Raw genomic sequence first — 23468 nt, forward strand, 5'->3', positions numbered from 1 at the left:
CCAATAACAAGCATACCATTAGTTACGGTCCCTGTGTGTGTCATGATGTGGCGGACAGTTGCATGCTGGTAATGTAGCCGAGTGGTCAAAGGCCCTGGATTAAGGCTCCAGTCTCTCTAGAGGCGTGGGTTCAAATCCCACCAATGCCATTTGCTTCTATTACATAGCTGGAAGCCAACCGATGTGGTTTCTTACAGCTGTGTCATTTGGGCTGAACTTGGTGAAGTAACTAGAATCATCCATCAATTACCTTGCTGAGATTGTTCCTTGTTAACCTGAGGTTCAACAATTGGTGAAACCTTCCTTTCAAGCACTTTGGAGTAGAAAATCAACAAAAAAATTTAATAATTTATCGTGATCTCCATATTGATCAAAGTAATGGTCGTTATCATTTTGGCCATAATCGTGTAGCCCAAAGAGATCTAATGTTTTATCAAACCAGGTTGGGCAAGTAACCTTTCTGCTGACTTCTTGTAAAAAAAAAAAAAAGCAAGTAACATCACTCAAAGAAAGCTACTGCGATGGCTGGGAATTGAACCCAGGTCAACTGCTTGGAAGGCAGCTATGTTCACCACTATACCACCATCACTGGACAATACAATGTTCACTTCAAATCTTGTAATACATCTGGGCATTGAGACTGAAAGTGCGCTCTATCACTGAGCTACAACCCCTGATGAGTCAGAAAAGTCCCCCCAGGGGGGTCATGTGTTATCACATCAAGAATGGGAAGTGTGTTCTTATACATTGTCGCCCTTCGATAGCTCAGTTGGTAGAGCGGAGGACTGTAGTGGTATGAATCTGAAATCCTTAGGTTGCTGGTTCAAATGCGGCTCGAAGGACCAAACTCTCTTCAAGAGTTTCCCCGCACAGATCAATGAAGTATTTCTGATTCTGATGTAAAGATGGACAGACGACCCAAAAGCATAATACTTCTTCCCAAAACAGAACAACAAAAAAAAGAAGAGGTGGGGAGATAGAATTAAGTCCTGACAGAATAGAGAACTACAGACAAAAGATGTGAAATAGTGCCAAGTGTGAACAGAAGAATTGGAAAAAAACAATCTCCTCCTTTCTCCTGTTTTGTACACAACCCAAAGTTTTATATAACAAAAGAACTTTCCCCGAATCCCTCAGTTGAATCACAGTCAATATTTGTCTCACAAACCATCTCAATGTCCAATTTAAATAATTTATCCAACAGAATTGAAACTTAAACTCACCCCTGCAGTTTGAAATTGCTTCCTTGTCGTTTGGATTTCAGAGATGAATCAGCGAGCCCTCCTTGGTGGGAGAATGCAAAGACATGACAAATTCAGTCGTCTCCTATAAGGAGAAGACACTGAGTAAAGATACAGAAGTCATTTACTCTGAGAGGCATTGGAGATCTTATTATGAATAATTAATATGAAAATCAGTGGTTAAATTAAATTTTTCATTACAAGTTACTGTTTGAAAAAATGAAAAGAATTGTTATTGAGATGGAGGCAGATGAAGTGTTTATGACCCATCAATGATGACAAAAGGATACATCCGCTGTCGGGGGTCTGATTTAAAGGAAATGGTACTCATTAAAAGTGTTGGGGTTCTAGTGATAAACTAATGAGGAAGAATTTGACAAATCAACCAAAACTAGTCCAGGAACTTCCTCTTTCAAATCTTACACCTGGATCGATCAAGTCCTGACCATTCCCTGACCGGGAATGGAACCTGGGCCACGGCGGTGAGAGCGCCGAATCCTAGCCACTAGACCATCAGGGAGTCACGTCTATTAGATGACATCTTTGTAGATGTGAGTTTCCTTTTCACTTACTGGAATGATCTATCACTGAAAGTCCTTCCAGGGGGTCCTGTGTTATCATATCAACAAGAAAGGGAAGTGTGTTCATTTACATTGTCGCCCTTCGATAGCTCAGTTGGTAGAGCGGCAGACTGTAGAGGCATTAAACCGAAATCCTTAGGTCGCTGGTTCAAATCTGGCTTGAAGGAGCAGTCTTTTCAAGAGTCTACTCTGAGAGGCATTGGAGATCTTATTATGAATAATTAATATGAAAATCAGTGGTTAAATTAAATTTTTCATTACAAGTTACTATTTGAAAAACTGAAAAGAATTGTTATTGAGATAGAGGCAGATGAAGTGTTTATGATCCATTAATGATGACAAAAGAATACATCTGCTGTCGGGGGTCTGATTTAAAGGAAATGGTACTCTTTAAAAGTGTTGGGGTTCTAGCGATAAACTAATGAGGAAGAATTTGAAAAATCTAAATCAACCAAAACTAGTCCAGGATCTTTCTCTTTCAAATGTAACACCTGTATCTGTCAAGTCCTGACCATTCCCTGACCGGGAATTGAACCCGGGCCGCGGCGGTGAGAGCGCCAAATCCTAGCCACTAGACCATCAGGGAGTCTCATCTCTCAGATTTATTTTTGTAGATGTGAGTTTCCTTTGTGTGTAATTTAGCATCTTTCTCATCTTTTCTCTCATTTCCTCTTTTTTTCCTCCCTTTTCCTCTTCCTTTTCTTCTTTTTCCTTCGTCCCTCTCTCTTCCCCTTTTTCCTCTTCTTCCACCCCCCTATGAGACTGTTGATCCCCAGCTTTGGCGCAATGGCTAAGGCGTCTGACTATCAGAGATGGCAAAAGTACTCACTTTCCGTACTTAAGTAGAAGTACAGATACTTGTGTTAAAAAATACTCCGGTAAAAGTGGAAGTACTGATTAAACTTCTTTACTCAAGTAAAAGTAACAAAGTACAGGCTTGGAAATTTACTTAAAGTATTAGATTAGATTAGATTAGATTCAACTTTATTGTCATTACACAGGTACAGGTACAAGGCAACGAAATGCAGTTTGGGTCTAACCAGAAGTGCAATAGCAGTAAGTGCAGGATATATACAATGGTTCCATCATGTCAAGACATGAATATGTAATGAATAAATATAGAAAAAAATACTATTATAAACAGGGTTTTACAGATGGGTTTGTCCTATGAATACAAAATATAGATAACAAGTATTGTGAGCAAGATTTACAGCTAGGAATTTGGTGGATATTACTATAATTCCAAATTTTTACAGATATGTGCAAATAGCATAATATACTAATGGTTTACAGATTTTACAGGTGAGTATGTACTATAAATATATATATATACAGGCGGCTATTATTATTATTGACAGAATTTTTACAGATAGCTATAATAAGTTAGGCTAAAATGAGCAGTATAACAATGATTTAAAGGTGGTACAGATAAAGTAAAGTTTGGGCAGAAACTATCCGAATTAAAGTGCAGTGGAAAGTAATTGCATATTACAGTTAAAGTACGGTAGTGCAGATGTAAATGTAAACAATTGGTACTGTAAATAAACAGTCAGCAGTGCAAATTGAAATGTAAGTAGTGCAAAAAGATGCCGATGTAAACAGTTGTTACTATAGTAACAGTCAGTGCAGGTGAACATTATAATATTGCAGATAACAAAATGGAGGCAGGTGTGAGGAGGGAGAAGAGAGTCTATCAGTATATGAGGGGAGTGGAATCAATGAGGATTAGAGTTCAATAAAGAGACAGCTCTGGGGAAAAAACTGTTCTTTAGTCTGCTGGTCCTGGTCCGGAGGACCCTGAAACGCCTGCCGGAGGGCAGGAGAGAAAACAGTCTGTGGGCTGGGTGAGAGGAGTCCTTCAGGATGCTGCGAGCTCGATGCAGACAGCGTTTCTTCTGGATGTGCTCAATGGCGGGTAGTGGAGTCCCGGTGATGCGCTGGGCGGTTTTCACCACCCGCTGCAGTGCCTTGCGCTCTGCCACAGAACAGCTCCCATACCACACTGTTGCACAGTTGGTCAGGATGCTTTCTATAGCACAGCGATAGAAGTTCACCAGGATAGTCGAGGAAAGGTGATTCTTCCTCAGTGTCCTCAGGAAGAAGAGGCGCTGGTGAGCCTTCTTGACCAGGCAGGAGGTGTTGGTTGACCAGGACATGTCCGCCGAGATGTGGATCCCCAGAAACTTGAAACTGGAGACACGCTCAACAGCCATTCCATCGATGTGGATGGTGTCGTGCGTGCCTCTTGGCTCTTTTCTGAAGTCCACGATGAGCTCCTTGGTTTTGGTGGTGTTGAGGAGCTGGTTATTTTCAGTGCACCATGTGGCCAGGTGCTGGATCTCTTCCCTATAGGCAGTCTCATCGTTGTTGCTGATGAGACCAATCACCGTAGTGTCGTCCGCAAACTTGATGATGGAATTAGATTCGTACACAGGCTTGCAGTCGGAGGTGAAGAGGGAGTAGAGAAACGGGCTCAGCACACAGCCCTGTGGTACACCAGTGTTGAGTGTGATGGACGTGGAGCAGTTGGAGCCTGATCGAACATTCTGGGGTCTGTTGGTGAGAAAGTCCAAAATCCAATTGCACGTGGAGGTGTTGATGCCCAGGTCTCCAAGTTTGGCTATTAACTTGGCCGGGATGACAGTGTTGAATGCTGAGCTGAAGTCAACAAACAGTATTCGTGCATAAGTGTTCTTATTGTCCAGATGTGTGAGCACAGAGTGCAGTGCCATGGAAACCGCATCCTCTGTGCTCCTATTGCTACGGTAGGCAAACTGGTGTGAGTCCAATGTTGATGGTAGCGAGTCTTTTAGGTGTGCCAGGACCAGCCGCTCAAAGCACTTCATTACGATGGGTGTGAGTGCTACAGGGCGGTAGTCGTTAAGGCACTTCGGGCTGGAGTGTTTTGGCACTGGCACAATGGAAGTGCATTTAAAGCATGTTGGTACAGCTGCTTGGGCAAGAGACAGGTTGAAGATGTCTGTAAAAACTCCAGCGAGCTGCTCCGCACATGCTCTGAGTACGCGTCCAGGGATGTTATCCGGTCCAGCAGCCTTGTGCGTGGTGATCCTGCTCAGTGCCTTGCAGACATCTGTGGAGGAGAGTGTGATGGGGGGGTGGTCAGCTGAGGGTTTGAGCTTGGTGGCAGTTTCTCTGTTGTCTCTTTCAAAGCGAGCATAAAAGTCATTAAGCTCGTTCAGGAAGTTGACATCAGTGGCTGCGGGGGTGGAGTGAGTGGGTTTGTAGTCACTGATGGCCTGAATGCCCTGCCACATGCGTCGAGGGTCAGCGTTGGAGAAGTGTCCCTCTATCTTCAGCTTGTAGCAGTGCTTGGCCTCTTTGATGCCCCTTTTCAGATTTGCCCTGGATGTGCTATAGGCCTGTGCGTCTCCTGATCTGAAGGCAGTATTGCGTGTCTTCAATAGGAGTCGCACTTTCCTGTTCATCCATGGCTTCTGATTTGGGTATGTGGTGATCTGCTTCTGGGTTGTAACATTGTCTATGGTGGTGTTAATATAATCCAGTACAGAGGAGGTGTAGCAGTCAATGTCCGTGTGAGAGCCACTGGTGGCTTGAGTAGCAAACATACTCCAGTCTGTGTGTAGAAACCTTTCCTGAAGTGATGAATCTGCTCCTGCAGGCCACACCTTGATGGTCTTCACTGATGGCTTCACGCGGTTGATGAGAGGTGCATATTTGGGGGTGAGGAACAAAGAAAGGTGATCTGACTGTCCCAGGTGGGGGAGGGGTGTCGCGACGTAGGCTCCAGCCATGTTTGTGTAAACATGGTCTAAAGTTTTGTTTCCTCTGGTGTGACAAGAAACATGCTGGTGAAATTTTGGTAGCACTGACTTCAAGTTTGAATGATTAAAATCACCAGCAACAATAAACGCAGCTTCTGGGTGAACGGTCTCTTGTTTACTGATGGCTGCGTGAAGTTCTTTCATAGCAAACTTGGCGTCAGCGTCCGGGGGAATATAGGCTGCAGTGATAATCGTACAAGTGAACTCCCGTGGTAGATAGAACGGTCTACATTTAACCATGAGAAACTCAAGGTTAGCTGAACAATGACTCCCAACAATAGCAGAGTTTGTGCACCAAGCTTTGTTAATGTAAATGCACAGACCACCACCTCTGGTCTTGCCGGAGCCATCTAGTGTTCTATCCGCCCGGAATGTGTGGCGTCCCGCTAGCTCGATAGCATTGTCCGGTATTGCGCTGTTTAACCATGTTTCCGTGAAGATTATGACATTACAGTTCAAAAGTCTCATACTGTGTGTAATGCTGAGTCGGATCTCCTCCATCTTGTTCATCAGCGACCGTACATTGGCAAGGAAAATGCTGGGTAAAGAGAGCCGGTGTGGTGTTAGCTTTAGCTTAGCTCTTAGTCCTCCGCGCTTCCCCCGCCTTTGTTTACGATCTCGACGCCGCCTGCGTGCACTTCCGCCCGGCCGGGCAGAGTGCGTAGCCTCGGGTCTTCTGGCGATCTCAGGAAGGAGTCGAAGATTGTCCGTAAAACTGTCGGAAATTTGCGAACCAATGTCCAAAAGCTCACGTCGGTTGTACGATGTAAAGGCACAACTGTTCTGTACGAACAGACCCGAAATGAGGAAGAAAAATACCGCAAAATTGCAGAATCTGGAGAGACCGCGAGCCTCGCGATGTACTCGCGCCGCCATCTTGGTTACAATAATAACCAAGTAAAAGTAGCCTTGCAAAAGCTACCTGGAACACAGCACAATGGCCAGGATTTACGTGAGATTCATGAAACGTTTGTATCACACCAGTCAGAGCGTAAGAATGATCGTACATTGATAAATGCAACAGCTGGAAAAAATCCTATTAAAATATAACGCCCGAGTATATTCTCGGTTTTGAGGCCTCGCCTCTACTATTTACGACATAGTTAGACATAATCCGCATAAGAAGTGGAGATTGAAACCTTGACATCTCAGGTGCTCTGGTGCCGCCAGCTACCACCAGGCCCAGGGGAATATGCCGCCTAAGAAAAATGCAATCCTACCCGATGAGGTTGAGGAGATCAAGAAATCTCTGGACTTCTTGTCGGCGGAGATTTCAACTGTTGCAGAGCAACAGAAGAAAATCATGGATCTGATAAGTGAAATAAAAATGCTAAAGAGGCAAAGCGTGGAGAAGATTGGTTTTCTGTAGAATCGAGCTGCTGACCTCGAGCAATATGTGTGATTATCAGCGGCCGGAGAACCAAACAACAGAACTATGCCAGGGTGGCCGCGGATGCTGGATATACCACTGCCAGTCCGAGTGAAGCTACCGAGGAAGAGAAGGAGATGCTGGAACAACAGGCCAGGCCTGATTTTTGGACAGAAAAGGCATTTATGTTGATAGCGGGGACATTGAGGATTGTAATACTCTGCCGAGCAAAAACAAACAGCATCTGCATTGGTAATAATCCGGTTCACCAACAGAAAGAAAAAGTCAGCACTCCTCAGACAAGGAAGGAAATTAAAAGGCACCCAAGTTTACTTCAGCGAACACTTCAGCAAGAAAAATGCTGATATTGCCAAGAAAGCACTCATACTCAGAAGCAAAACAAGACCCAGGCAACATGGGCAAGAAATTGTAAAATTTACATCAAACTTCATGGGCTGACTTTTAACTGCAGGAGCCTTATCGCAAACCTTTAAAAAATCAAACAGTACCTGAAACAAGAGGAACACAATGTTCACAGCATTTGCAATAACAGAGACTTGGCTCACGGTAGAACAACCGGAGTTGGTGGAGATTTAGGGATATGAACTATCATTCATGAATAGGAAACAATCAAAGGGTGGGGGGTTGCATTATATATTGACCCAAGATATTAATGTCAAATAGTTACTAAAATGTATTTTGTTTTAAATACAATCATGGAATGCATCACAGTACAAATTGAAATGGAAAAATCTAAAAACATTCTAATGAGCTGCATGTATAGGAAACCGGGATCGAATAATGACATGTTTAAGGAAATAATTACAGAAATATTCAGTAATATTCAGTAATTTCAAAATGTTTTTTTATCTGCTGAGATTTCAATATTGACTTGCTCAACCCACAAGACCACAACAAAACAACAGAGTTCATTAATCTGGTGTACAGTCCCGGTTTGTATCCCTCAATCACTCGACCAACCAGAATTACAACCAATACTTCTACACTAATTGATAATATATTTACCAACGTCACTGTCTATAAAGTTGAAAGTGGACTAATAACAAATTATGTCAGTGATCATCTGCCAGTTTTTGAAAACACACATAGCTACACTAAGACCAGGAAGGACGACAACATGACAGATGAACTGATTTAGATTTTGCATTTTCAGAAGAGGACCTTGTTTTCTTTTAGCTGAGAAAAAGGCTTGCACTCGTAAAAGGTAAACAAATTGCACTTTATTGCCCTTATTAAAAATTTAGGCAATTTTAACAGTACAATACAAACATAAGAAACTACAAAACAACAATAACTTGAAGGCGTACAATTAAAAATGGCTAACTTCTAGTGTGTTGGGTTAGGGTTAGGGTTAGGGTTAGGGTTAGGGTAGGGGGTAAACACCACGTCTTGACGAAAAAAATTTAATAGACAAAAAACGAAAGGAGATAGAGGGATGAAACCAAGCTCCGCCTCCCCATTTTGGGGGTCTCTGGACACGCCAGAAGTGTCCGCATGTCTCTACGACTTACGGTTCTCGAGATATGCAAAAATGGACAAAATTTGACAAAAAGAAAGTTCATAAGTCCTCGTAGGAAGGTCGCAGCCAGCTCACACTTGGTTCTTTGTAATCCTCTCCTCAAGCCGGATTCTTAGACACCCAACATGGCCTACTTTCGTGACATTTGTTTTTTTTCATTTTGTCTTACTTTGACTAGGACGATTGTATTGCGTTGGGAGTGTGTTCCCGGTGCTCAGGGTTAGGGTTAGGGTTAGGGTTGGGTTAGGGTTAGGGTTAGGGGTTAGGGTTAGGGTTAGGGGTTGGGTTAGGGTTAGGGTTAGGGGGTTAGGGTTAGGTTAGGGTAAAACGCAGTGCCCTGGATGGGCGCTGCGAGGGGCACGGGCACAAGGGGACCCCCGTGTGATTAAAACACTTAAAATTTCCTTAAGAGACCTGGTTTGGTTCTAAAAAACTGTTTAAAAGAAGGCCATATGCTCAGAGCAAGGCCAAGGGACCACAGGACCAGACGGACAACGGGAACATAAAACTTTAAATAAAAGGTCTCCTCCACTCCTGCTCAGCTCCTCTCCCCTCTATAATGAATAAAATTACAATAATTAAAATATATCATATGTACATTGTAAATACAGAAAAAAAAGGGGGAGGGGGGGGGGGGGGCGAAAGAAAAAAAGAAAAGTTAAGATAAATAAAATATATAAAAAGTTGTATTGATAAATACAATGCCCGGTGTCCTGTTTAAAAGAAATACAATTAAAATATTAAAATATTCTTTTGACATAATCACATTTAAAAGTACTAAATACAGTTTGAATTGCTTGCCCCTAAGGTTAAAAAGTACACATACCATTAAAATTAGTAAATAAGTGCTTTAAAAAGTGCTTATGAAGATAAAAAGTGCCATGCAATAATAATAAATAAATAATAATAAAACATTTAAAATACATCATAGGATAAAATCACACTGTTAGAAACATGCATAAAACCGATGGTATGTGTATCATCATGTTAAAATCCAGAGGCAAGCAATTCATGTTGCAAAACAAAATAATAAATATTAATAATATCATTAAAATATAACATATAAAAACCCGAGAAAGAAAATCATAAAGGACCACCAAGGCATCTAGTAAATAGCTTTATTTAAAAGAGTGAACATGTAAAGGTCTTATTTTTTTTCTTTCAATGTTTTTCTATCAACCACTAGATGGCACTCCGAGACCACGAATGAACCTAACAGCATTGTGGGTAGGGTATAAATGGGGTTTCATATGTACAGTAAAATACACTGAGGTACCATGAACTCACCACCAGATGGCAGCCTAGGACCGTCTGAGGCGATGGTGCTGTCCACTGCGTGATCTCGCTGAATGGATATAAAAACATGAGTTTATTATTGTCTGCCATATTTGATATAACTTTAGATTGTTGCCTTTTCTGGGCGAATATGCTGTTCTAGACAAGGTAAAATTAGTGATTTTTTACATGGAGTCTGGTGGAGATATGCTGCCCTATACACGCTAAAAGTAGTGATTATTTACATGGAGTCTGGTGGAGATATGCTGCTGTGTACACGCTAAAAGTAGTGATTATTTACATGGAGTATGGTGGAGATATGCTGCTCTATACATGCTAGAAGTAGTGATTATTTACATGGAGTATGGTGGAGATATGCTGCTCTATACACACTAAAAGTAGTGATTATTTACATGGAGTCTGGTGGAGATATGCTGCGCTATACACGCTAAAAGTAGTGATTATTTACATGGAGTCTGGTGGAGATATGCTGCTCTATACATGCTAAAAGTAGTGATTATTTACATGGAGTCTGGTGGAGATATGCTGCTCTATACATGCTAAAAGTAGTGATTATTTACATGGAGTCTGGTGGAGATATGCTGCTCTATACATGCTAAAAGTAGTGATTATTTACATGGAGTCTGGTGTAGATATGCTGCTCTATACATGCTAAAAGTAGTGATTATTTACATGGAGTCTGATGGAGATATGCTGCTGTGTACACGCTAAAAGTACTGAATATTTACATAGAGCAGTAATAGAGATAATAACACGTTAACATCTTAGTTTTATTTGAATAATCATCTATTATTGTTTTATAAAACCACAAGAACGGGAGTGAGGTAAGAGAAAGCCCATATGTCTCCATGGTTACTCAAGTTAGACCAATCAGATATGTTGTACACACGCCTGGAATTGTGGGTAGTTCAGTTCCCCCATACTATCACAGATTATAACATGTTAGTCTTAACCCTTGTGTTGTCTTCCCCTCAACATAAAAAACACTTTACTTGTTCCTATCTCAATGTTAACGTTGCATATCTGACTTTTCATCTAATGAAATGTGTTTCATGATTTCAATGTGTCCAATGATATGATTGGGTTATGACAAAATATTTGTAAAATTACATTCCTATCAGCATTCTTTGTATTTCCTACTGTGTGAGTGCTAATTAAAAAGCTAACATGCTGAATTAAGCGTGCTAAAACAGTAAAACAATACGCTTTCACCCTGGAGAGCGTTCTGTAAGTTGCTATATTGAGTTATAAATGGGGTTTCATATGTACAGTAAAATACGCTGAGGTACCATGAACTCACCACCAGATGGCAGCCTAGGACCGTCTGAGGAGATGGTTCTGTCCACTGTGTAGTCTCGCTGAATGGATAAAAAAACATGAGTTTATTAATGTCTGCCATATTTTATATAACTTTTGATTGTTGCCTTTTCTGAGCGAAATTCAGTTCTAGACAAGGTAAAAGTAGTGATTATTTACATGGAGTCTGGTGGAGATATGCTGCTCTATACACGCTAAAAGTAGTGGTTATTTACTCATTACATAGCTATTTACAATTAGGAAATATGATGTATTCAGTTTACACCCATCCTTGTTCATGAAATAACTGGCCTTTAAAAATAAAACCCTGCCTGTCTCTATGGGAATTTAACATAGGGGTACTTTACTCACCTGTAAAATCTGTAAACCATTAGTATGTTATGCTATTTGCACATATCTGTAAAAATTTGCAATTATAGTAATATCCACCAAATTCCTAGCTGTAAATCTTGCTCACAATACTTGTTATCTATATTTTGTATTCATAGGACAAACCCATCTGTAAAATTCTGTTTATAATAGTATTCATTTCTATATTTATTCATTACATATCCATGTCTTGCACTTATGGAACCATTGTATAAATCCTGCACTTACTGCTATTGCACTTCTGGTTAGACCCAAACTGCATTTCGTTGCCTTGTACCTGTACATGTGTAATGACAATAAAGTTGAATCTAATCTAATCTAATCTTATGCCCCCTGTAGACTTTAGAATGGGTGTCTAAAGTTACTTGAGCCAGTGCATTTATATATATTTAAACAGTGTATTGCATTGAAAATCGAGTGACTCACCTTAGAGCAGAAGAAGAAGAAGATGTCTTCCAGTGGAACTGATAGAGTACTGTGAAAGAGCTCAGCCCGAACTGAGACAAAAAAAATCTCACGTGGGTCAAGTCTAGTGTCACATGTCTTAAAGTTCCCAGTGTCAGGACAACCTTGTACCGTATGCATAATCTTGATTATAAGTGTGAGAATGTGAAAGTTTAGAAATTTAGATTCATAACAACAGTTGTTAAATTTCGTCACTGTAGGTGAGAAAGAAGTCTTGCTTCTTTCAGCGTGAGAAAGTTTCACAGGGACTAGATAACTGTTTATGTGTAGATTTTCGGGTCCAATCTTCAAATTTCTCAAGTGAATATATGAATAGTAAACATTTAATAATTTCATTTCAATAGAATTCTCTGGTGAGTGAATCCTAAACCTATCGGTTGGCCAGACCGCAGCAGACTGGCTGTGGCAGATTGTGCCAAAGTTGATTTTATATTTGACGTTAGCTATTAAACACATTTGAAAATCTATTATGGAATCATAAATACAAATAAAGAAATGTCACTGGCCACAGAAACCCCACATTACACAATCTTGTAATTAATTTGGCTAAACTAATAAAGTGTAAAGTCTGAGTTTCTACATATCATTAGAATGATGTTGTTTTTTCGGCTTATGTTTTATCCGTTTCTTGCAATAAAACTGCGGACAAATCGGTTTATTTTGGTTCGATACTGTATCAGTGGAATTTATCATACGCAAGAACTCCATTCATAAAACAAGCGTTTTAAAAGTGTTTATATTATCTTTACGCCGACAGACCTGATATAGTACTAAGACTGATTTTCTCCATGTCTTCATTATGATTCTGTTATTACGGGATAGCTCATATCCGTGTTATTGCAATTTAAAAATACTACAAAACTGAACCTTAAATAGCGCTGGCCTGAGCGAGCCGAACTCCATTCAGAAAACAAGCTTTTTAAAAGTGTTTATATTATCTTTACGCCGACAGACCTGATATAGTACTAAGACTGATTTTCTCCATGTCTTCATTATGATTCTGTTATTACGGGATAGCTCATATCCGTGTTATTGCAATTTAAAAATACTACAAAACCGAACCTTAAATAGCGCTGGCCTGATCGAGCCGAACTCCATTCATAAAACAAGCTTTTTAAAAGTGTTTATATTATCTTTACGCCGACAGACCTGATATAGTACTAAGACTGATTTTCTCCATGTCTTCATTATGATTCTGTTATTACGGGATAGCTCTTATCCGTGTTATTGCAATTTAAAAATACTACAAAACCGAACCTTAAATAGCGCTGGCCTGATCAGCCGAACTCCATTCAGAAAACAAGCTTTTTAAAAGTGTTTATATTATCTTTACGCCGACAGACCTGATATAGTACTAAGACTGATTTTCTCCATGTCTTCATTATGATTCTGTTATTACGGGATAGCTCTTATCCGTGTTATTGCAATTTAAAAATACTACAAAACTGAACCTTAAATAGCGCTGGCCTGATCGAGCCGAACTCCATTCAGAAAACAAGCTTTTTAAAAGTGTTTATATTATCTTTACGCCGACAGACCTGATATAGTACTAACACTGATTTTCTCCATGTCTTCATTATGATTCTGTTATTACGGGATAGCTCTTATCCGTGTTATTGCAATTTAAAAATACTACAAAACTGAACCTTAAATAGCGCTGGCCTGATCAGCCGAACTCCATTCAGAAAACAAGCTTTTTAAAAGTGTTTATATTATCTTTACGCCGACAGACCTGATATAGTACTAAGACTGATTTTCTCCATGTCTTCATTATGATTCTGTTATTACGGGATAGCTCTTATCCGTGTTATTGCAATTTAAAAATACTACAAAACTGAACCTTAAATAGCGCTGGCCTGATCGAGCCGAACTCCATTCAGAAAACAAGCTTTTTAAAAGTGTTTATATTATCTTTACGCCGACAGACCTGATATAGTACTAACACTGATTTTCTCCATGTCTTCATTATGATTCTGTTATTACGGGATAGCTCTTATCCGTGTTATTGCAATTTAAAAATACTACAAAACTGAACCTTAAATAGCGCTGGCCTGAGCGAACCGAACTCCATTCAGAAAACAAGCTTTTTAAAAGTTGTTTGCACTATTATTAAATTATACATTTAATATTTTTTATTATAAATAACAAAAATAATGTAAATGTTATTCATCTTAGATCTGCGATATCTTCAATCACAAATAATGCAAAGTATAATAATATAATATAACATAGTAACAAAATCCCTCTTCAAACTCGCTAATAAAATATAAGCTCACGTAGCTGTAGAAAAGCAACAAAACTTAGAAAGTTACGTCATATTGTATGTGAATGTGAATGTGTTTGCCACTAAGTTTTCCCCCACTTTGGATGCAGACACGCTACGTTGCTATTTATCTGGAAAAATGGAGAATGGAACAGTGACGTGTCGAAAGATCGAGTCGGCCCGCAGCAGGTACGGCTTCTTACACATCACTGCTGAATAGAACAATGTTGCTGATATGTATGATCCAAAACTCTGGCCTGATGGGACATATGTTCTCCGCTATTATGAGGCCCGTGGCCCCAAGGTTTTTAATGAGGGCCGGGGGGATAAGTTGGATGGCCATGGTACACCTGCAGCTCCACACGAGAGCCAGTCTGCATAGTTGCTGCTATGTGATGAATTAACCTAGGCCATATGAACATCTGTGTCGTGTCTTATAATGCGCGTGGACTTCGTGTTGGCCACAGTGATACTGATAAATCACGCCGTGTTGTTGTGGACAAATTGATGGAGAGATGTGACATTCTGTGTGTCCAGGAGACGTTCCTGGCAAAACAAGACCTGGAAGGACTAAACTCTATACACAGGGACTTTCATGGAGCGGGTGAATCAACAACTGACTTGTGTGCAAAAGTTGTCCGGGGGCGAATCCCAGGAGGGGTAGCCACTATGTCTATGTGGAATAAAAAATATGACCAGTTGGTTAATGTTATAAGAATTGGGCTTGAGCTGTGTTGTAATGATAGGAAGATGATCATTTTGAATGTATATACGCCATATGAGTGTATACAAAATGAGGATGAGTACCTCAGTAGGTTGGGATTTATTATGTCTTTTATACAGGACCATTCTTCTACCTGCATCTATGTTGTTGGTGACATGAATGCGGATGTAACTGATGCCAACTCTTTATTTGGTAATCATTTAACGCAGTTTTGTACAGACAGTGGACTGGTTTTATCCAGCAAGTTACTATTGCCAAATGAGAGTTATACTTATATCAGCGAGGCTTGGCACACTACTTCCTGGCTAGACCACTGTCTTTGTACAGTGGATGCCCATGACTCCATTGATATGATGAAGATTGATTATGATTTGGCTACTACAGACCATATACCCTTCCTAATGGTGTTGAACACAGACAACTTACCGGTGTTGCTGCCTGTGGATAATGGCATTAATGTAGAAAAAATAAGTTGGTCAAAATTGTCAGAGAACGATTTTAATGAATATATCAACTCATCTGATGCCTTGCTGGGTGATATCAAGGCCCCAAAAGATGCCTTATTGTGTCGGGATATGAACTGTAAGAATGTACAACACTGTGAGGATTTATATATCCTGTATGAAGCTATTGTGGGGTCTCTCAGTATCTCAAGCAGGCCTCTTTATAAACATAGGACAAAAGTGTGCAATGCTAAACCAGGTTGGAAGGATCATGTAGAGGAGCTCCATTCAGAGGCTCGAAATGCTTTTAAAAAATGGGCCGAGTCAGGCAAAAGCAGGCATGGCCCCCTGTTTGAAAACAAGAAATGCAAGGCAAGGCAAGGCAAGGCAGCTTTATTTGTATAGCACATTTCAGCAACAGGGCAATTCAAAGTGCTTTACACGAAATCAGTTAAACAGATAAAACACAAGTACAAACAGTTAAAAATCATAAACATTAAAAATTAATAAAACAAATGAATAGACAGTTAAAAACAAAATAGAAACATTAGGACACATAAAACACAAGAATAAAAGTTACAGTGCAGCATAAGAAATTTAAAGAAATGAGCAGTCATTTAAAGAAAGGCAGCATCAAAAAGAAAGGTCTTCAGCCTTGATTTAAAAGAACTGAGAGTAGCAGCGGATCTGCAGGTTTCTGGGAGTTTGTTCCAGATATGAGGAGCATAGAAACTGAAAGCTGCTTCACCCTGTTTAGTTCTGACTCTGGGGACAGAAAGTAGACCTGTCCCAGATGACCTGAGAGGTCTGGGGGGGTCATAGTGTAGTAGTAGACCTGTCCCAGATGACCTGAGAGGTCTGGGGGGGGTCATAGTGTAGTAGTAGACCTGTCCCAGATGACCTGAGAGGTCTGGGGGGGTCATAGTGTAGTAGCAGATCAGAAATGTATTTTGGACCTAAACCGTTAAGGGATTTATAAACTAGCAAGAGTACTTTGAAATCAATTCTTTGAGACACAGGAAGCCAGTGTAAAGACTTCAGAACTGGAGTGATGTGATCCAGTCTCTTGGTCTTAGTGAGGACCCGAGCAGCAGCGTTCTGAATCAGTTCTGAATGCACTAATGCTGGATTTAAATATGCACTTCGCTATATTAAAAGAAATGAAAACACTATGAGGTTGGATTCACTGGCATGGAAGCTGCAAAAAAATAATGTTAAGGACTTCTGGAAAGAAATAAAAACTGTTAATAGTTGTAAAACATCTCTCCCTTCTAATATAGATGGTGTGAGTGGGTCTAATGAAATTTCACAGTTGTGGCGAAAGCAATATTATGAACTGTTAAACTGTGTAAAAAGTAATATGTTTGTAGTGAACAATGTAGAGTGTAATGATGATGTTGCTGTCATCTCTGTTGAAGTCCATGAAGCAATACTGAAGTTAAGAGATAATAAGGCCTGTGGCCTGGATGACATTACAGCTGAACATCTTAAATTTGCCAGTAAGAAACTGTGTCCTCTGGTGGCTATGTGCTCCACAGGGTTCCTTGTTCATGGAGAGTTACCTAATTCTATGCTCTCTGTTGTGCTGGTACCAGTTATTAAAGATAAAGTGGGGAAGCTGAACTGCTCAGATAATTACAGGCCAATAGCTCTGGCCAGTGTTATGTCCAAAGTGCTGGAGACAGTTATATTGTGTAGACTTGAGAGGTATGTCCTGTCTATTGATAACCAATTTAGTTTTAAACGGAAGCATGGTACTGATTTCTGTATTTTTGCATTAAAAGAAATTTTAGATAAATATAATAGACAAAATTCCACAATGTTCTTATGCTTCATTGATGCTTCTAAAGCATTTGATCGTGTTAATCATGAGAAATTATTTTTAAAACTGTATAAAAGTGGGGTCCCTGGTTTTATAACTAGAATCTTGGTGTATTGGTACTCGCATCAGACGATGAGAGTAAGATGGGGAATGTAATGTCTGTTCCCTTCCAAGTGACCAAGGGTGTTCGCCAGGGAGGAATTCTGTCTCCTTTTCTGTTTAATATGTATATGAATGAGTTGTCTTTGATTTTAAATGAATGTGGTACAGGCTGTAGGGTTGGTGACTTACTAATTAATCACCTTATGTATGCAGATGATTTGGTCATCTTCAGCCCATATAGTGCTGGTCTCCAACAGCTTCTAAGGGTATGCACACAGTATGGTGTGGATTTTGATATAAAATACAATGCTAAAAAGAGTAAGATTATGATTATCAGAAGTAGAGAAGACAGACAGGCAACCTTCCCTGACTTCTATCTGTCTGACACTGCACTTATGGTGTGCACTGAGATTACATATTTGGGCCATGTTATTGCAGATGACCTTTCTGATGATGAGGACATCTATAGGCAGCGTCGGAAGCTGTATGCACAAGCGAACATGCTGGTTCGTAAGTTTAGCATGTGCTCTGTACCTGTGAAAATATCACTTTTTAGAGCGTATTGTACACCTTTGTATACGGCCTACTTGTGGTGTCGATACAAGCAAGGCAGCATTAGAAAACTCACAGTGGCTTATAATGACAGCATGAGGCTGCTGCTGAATGCTCCAAGAAACTCCAGTGCAAGCCATATGTTTGGCAGCGTTGGGGTACCTACCTGCTCTGCTGTTTTATGTAACCTGATGTATAGATTTATGTGTAGGGTGTCTGAGTCAGAAAATGACACAATCTCTGTTTTGGCGAACCCTGTACGTAGTTCTGTCAGATTCTCCTCCAGATTGTGGAACCATTGGCGAACATGTCTGTATACTAGACTCTGAACATTGTGGAAGGCTTTATTTTAATTTTATTTTTGTGTATTCTGTATTTTTGTGTTTGTATATGTTCTTATTCTGATATGGATCCCCCTGGGTCTGAAATAAAGTTTATTAATATACTGTGTGAACCAGTGAAGAGAATCAGAAAGGAAAACATCTGTCAAGTATTTTACATGAACAGTTATGTCTATATTGATAACTCCATTACTGCAATAAATTCACAGTGGTGAGCCTGCACTCGCTTCTGCTGTGAGCCATCGTCCTTCTCCTCTCCGTTCGGGAGCTTCATGTGTGTTGAGGACAGTTTCAGTTCGCTTGTCACAATAAAAAGGATGTGATTAGTGCAATTTCAAGTACTTTAAAGAAAGCGGTCAACATTTTGGGAGATAATATATTTGTTTTTAATGTACAAAGATGCAAACAGCACTGTAACACACACACACACACACACACACACACACACACACACACACACACACACACACACACACACACACACACTTCCCATTCCCTTGAGAAGTTGCAGAACAATAACAAGCCTGAGTTAGATAAGACTGGGAAAGTTAAATCAATAACATAATACATTCACACAAACACACATTTGTTTTATATTCACATAACCTGCACGGGTCCCCTTGCCCAGATGGACAACACAAGGGTTAAATATGTATTTAGTAGGCCGGGGTCAATGCAAAAGGTCAAATATAACGAATGTGTCTCTGTGACCCAATAAAAAACACAAGGATTATTCTGTAAATCTCTCTCTCTCTCTCTCTCTCTCTCTCTCTCTCTCTCTCTCTCTCTCTCTCTCTCTCTGTGTGTGTGTGTGTGTGTGTGTGTGTGTGTGTGTGTTAAATATTACCTGGGTCCGTGTGACCCAGACAGGCGAGACCGTGGTACATGTGACATACGCGGGAACGGGTCCCGGAGACCCAAAGGGCCGGGTTCGCTCTAGTAAACGTTACATGAACTGAAAACCAACGTGGGTCCCTGGGACCCAAAGGTCAATGCAAAAGGTCAAATATAAAGTGTGTGTGTGTGTGTGTGTGTGTGTGTGTGTGTGTGTGTGTGTGTGTGTGTTAAATATTACCTGGGTCCGTGTGACCCAGACAGACGAGGCCGTGGTATAGGTGACATACAGTCAAACGCTGGGACGGGTCCCGGAGACCCAAAGGGCCGGGTTCGCTCTAGTAAACGTTACATGAACTGAAAACCAACGTGGGTCCCTGGGAACCAAAGGTCAATGCAAAAGGTCAAATATAACGAATGTGTCTCTGTGACCCAATAAAAAACACAAGGATTATTCTGTAAATCTCTCTCTCTCTCTCTCTCTCTCTCTCTCTCTCTCTCTCTCTCTCTCTCTGTGTGTGTGTGTGTGTCAAAGGTAGATTACACTGTGATGTTTGCATGGGTTTGCTGTGATTTTGGTTTGGGTTTATTGCATGTGTTTGCTGTGTTTTCTGTTTGGGTTTATTGTGGCATGTCTTTTATAATTGTTGAATTGCATGGTTGGTTTTGTGGTGGCTTTATTTCCTGTTTTGTAGGTGGGTTTTCTTTATGGAGATTGGAGACCCTCCCCCCTGTTTGTTGTTGTCGCTCGGACTTAACAAGCTCAGAATTACATAAGTGGACACACCTGGGCTTGATGAGGGCAGGTGTGTGAGAACAAGGCGGTGAAAAGGAGAGAAGCCACACAGAAGAGACAGAGAAGCCACGGGGAAGCAACGGGCGAGGGCAAGAGGAACTGGCGGAAGAGGAGGAGAGCAGAGCAGAATCGAAGCAAGAGAAGTGAAGCCAAAGAGACACGGAGGAGGGCGGTAGCTGAGACGAGTGGACGGACGGGAGAAGCGTCTACGATAGACACTCCGAGAAGGACTGAAACGCGAGAAAGCAGATAAGTAAAGGAACGTCTGCCGGCTAACCTCGGAGAGTGTGTGGCGTGAAGTACTGCTTGTGATCTGTGTTCTGAGAGCTCTCTCTCTCTCTGTCCCTCCCAGTACCAGCTACGGAGCAACAAAGACGCTACGCCGACTGGACGAAGAAGGACCCCGGCTTCCGGGAGTGAAACGTGGCTGCCGTTTGCATCATTGCTGCCTTGGACTGAAACGAACATTGAACCATAAACGATAAGGACATGACTCTTAGTATATTATATGAATTTTAACCCTTCCTAGCTGTCTTTTATATGTGTTGTTTGTTAGTCTTAATCTGGTTTTAGTTTTAGAATAAAGAATTACATTTAGACTAAGCTGTGTTGTGTGTCCTAATTTGTCAGTGGGAAGGTTTTAACTGCTGGTAGACCGCCTATAGTTTAAAAAAAAAAAAAAAAGAACACCCCCTCCTCTCGGTGGGTTTGTGACATTTTGGCGTTGTCGGCAGGACACCAGCTCCACTGACAAATATGGACCAGACACCAGGTGGTAGTAATGACAATCCACCAGCAGGGGGTAGCAAGAGTCCAGCCGTTATGGCTCAGTTTGTTATGCCGTGGTTTATGGGGGCTGCGTGGATACCAAAATTCACTGGAGATAGAAATAAATTTGGGGACTGGAGGGTTCAGGTGGAGGCCATGCTGAGGGCTCAAGGACTCACTGAACAGCAGCAGGCAGACTTCTTGCTGGGGGCTTTAGAAGAGGATGCTAAACGAGAATTGCTTCTTGTACAACCCACACAAAAGGATACCGGAGCTAAAGTACTACAACAGTTGCAAACCCTTTATGCTAAACCAGCCACTAAAGCGCAGTTGAGAGCAGCTTTTTTTAACTGTAGACAGCGAGCGGAAGAATCAGTGAGTGCTTATATATTAAGACTAAGAGAATTTCTTTCCAGATGGCAGGCACAAGATACAGGTGTAAGAGAGGACGGAGCGGATTTGTTGTTGGACCAGCTGATGGTGGGGTTACGGGCCGGATCCATTAAACAGGAGTTGAGCCGTCAGCTCCGGCGGGATGAACATCTGACCTTCAGTGCAGTCTGTAACGAAGCACGGGCCCTGGAACGGGAACTACAAGAGGGAGAGGAGAGCACTATGTCTCAGAGAATTGTAGCTCCACAAACGCAAGAAGAAAGGCCCAACGTGGAACAACTGAAAAGCCAGTTGCGACATGAACTGCAGCAGGACCTGATGGGCGAGGTGCGGGAACAGATGAAGACCCTCTCAGCCAACCTAATGGAAGAGGTCAGGACCCAATTAATGAGGGAACCGTCGTCAGCCCTGAGCGACCGACCAACGACGGGTCCAACGTATACGTCGCGACAAGGGTCTAGGTCAGCTTACCAGTGGGATACAGAGGGTCGGCCCATCTGTCTGTGCTGTGGCGAAGCTGGACATATGCAACGCTGGTGCCCACGTAGACCATCCAAGCGACGGGATTTTTAATCCCCCCTACCACTGAGGGCCAAGTAGTGGGGGCTGTTGGACAAGAGGAAGGGTCTGTGTTACAAGAGAGGTCTGCATTGATCGGTGAGTGCCCTAGCGTTGTTATAAAGATGAATGAAAAGGCAGTGCCATTTGTATTAGATACAGGGTCACAGGTCACCCTTTTGAGTGAGACTTTGTTTAACAAGTATCTGGCAGGTACTTGCTCTACTAATACTACTGAAGCCCCTTGGTTGACTCTACGGGCAGCAAATGGCCTGAAGATTCCCTATATTGGTTATGCTTTAGTTGATTGTCGAATAGGAAGCATCTGTGTACCGGCAAAGGGTGTAGTAATAGTGAACGATGAGTGTTTGGGACCCACCAAAGGTATACTGGGCATGAATATTATTAATCCTGTGTGGTCTGCTCTTACTCAAGGGAACCATCCAGGGTTGGCTGCTTTTAAGACCACCATGCCACTTGTTCAGAGCCAGGCTTGGGTCAGAGCCTTTGCAGAGTGTCGTCGGATCACTGAAGGGGAATCCCTTCCCCCCTACCAAGGCCAAGTCAAGTTACCACGCCAACAACCAGTAATCATCCCACCACAGACAGAAATGCTGGTATGGACACAGGTATCTGAAGGGGCCCCAAAACAGAATTGTAACGTGATGATTGAATCCCTTCCAGACAGTGGTGCGGAGTGGTGCGTGGGCCGTACGTTGGCAGTGATATGTGATGGAAGGGTCCCTGTACGGCTGTGCAACCCTAATCCATATCCGGTAACGTAACAACGGATGTGGTGGAGGTTGAGGTGAGGCACATTGGAGTGGAAGACACAAGCGGACCACACCCAGCAGTGACTCTGCAGGGAGATGGACTGACCCCGGACCAACAGGGTGAGTTGACAAAATTGTTACACAAGTGGTCAAAAACCTTTGCTTGTCACGATGAAGATTTCGGCTGTACCAGCGTGGTGAAACACCAAATCCCCACGGGTTCAGCTCCCCCCAGTCGTGAGCGGTACCGGACTGTTCCCCCTAGTCTCTACACAGAATTGAGGACTTTGCTGCAGAATATGCTGACGGGTGGAGTGGTAAGAGAGAGTGCAAGTCCTTGGGCAGCTCCAATCGTGCTGGTGAAGAAAAAGGATGGGAGTTGGCGGTTCTGTGTGGATTACAGGAGGCTGAATGCGTGTACTCACAAAGACGCCTACCCTCTGCCCCGGATCGAGGAGGCGTTGACTGGACTAAAGGCTGCCCGATGGTATTCTACCTTGGATCTAGCAAGCGGGTATTGGCAAGTCGAAATGCATCCAATGGACAGAGAAAAAACCGCCTTTACCACGCCGTTCGGGTTGTATGAGTTCAACCGGATGCCCTTTGGATTGTGTAATGCCCCTGCAACCTTCCAACGATTGATGCAACGTTGTTTAGGTAACTTGGTAAATGACTTTCTGCTGATTTACTTGGATGATGTGGTTGTGTTCTCTCCCGATTTCAGGAGTCACCTGCGTCACCTGGAGGAGGTGTTTCGGTGTCTCCATGAACATGGGTTGAAGCTTCAACCTACAAAGTGCCGTTTGTTCCAGCGAGAGGTGACGTACTTGGGGCATGTCATCAGTGAACAAGGAGTGTCCACTGACCCAGAAAAGACTATTGCAGTAAGGGACTGGCCAATTCCTCAGACTGTAAAACAGGTAAAATCCTTCTTGGGTTTTGCAGGTTATTACCGGCGGTTCATACCCGCTTTTTCTAAAATAGCCCTCCCCTTAAATGCTCTAACTCACGGAACGACTACACAGAGTAAGAACGCCCCAATCACGTGGACGCCGGAATGCCAACGGGCCTTTGATCAGCTCAGAGAGGCGTTGCTTACCACCCCTGTGTTAGCCTAC

General features: G+C 41.9%; 1 non-coding gene across 1 annotated transcript; it reads right to left on the reverse strand.

The window, feature by feature from the left end:
• Window positions 1–2336: 2336 nt before the first annotated feature.
• On the reverse strand, window positions 2337–2408 carry trnae-cuc (transfer RNA glutamic acid (anticodon CUC)). The gene has a single exon. It is a non-coding gene; the product is annotated as a tRNA-Glu (tRNA).
• Between the last annotated feature and the right edge of the window lie 21060 nt (window positions 2409–23468).

The sequence above is a fragment of the Etheostoma spectabile genome, unplaced genomic scaffold (assembly GCF_008692095.1).
Source record: "Etheostoma spectabile isolate EspeVRDwgs_2016 unplaced genomic scaffold, UIUC_Espe_1.0 scaffold00009033, whole genome shotgun sequence".
Taxonomy (NCBI): domain Eukaryota; kingdom Metazoa; phylum Chordata; class Actinopteri; order Perciformes; family Percidae; genus Etheostoma; species Etheostoma spectabile.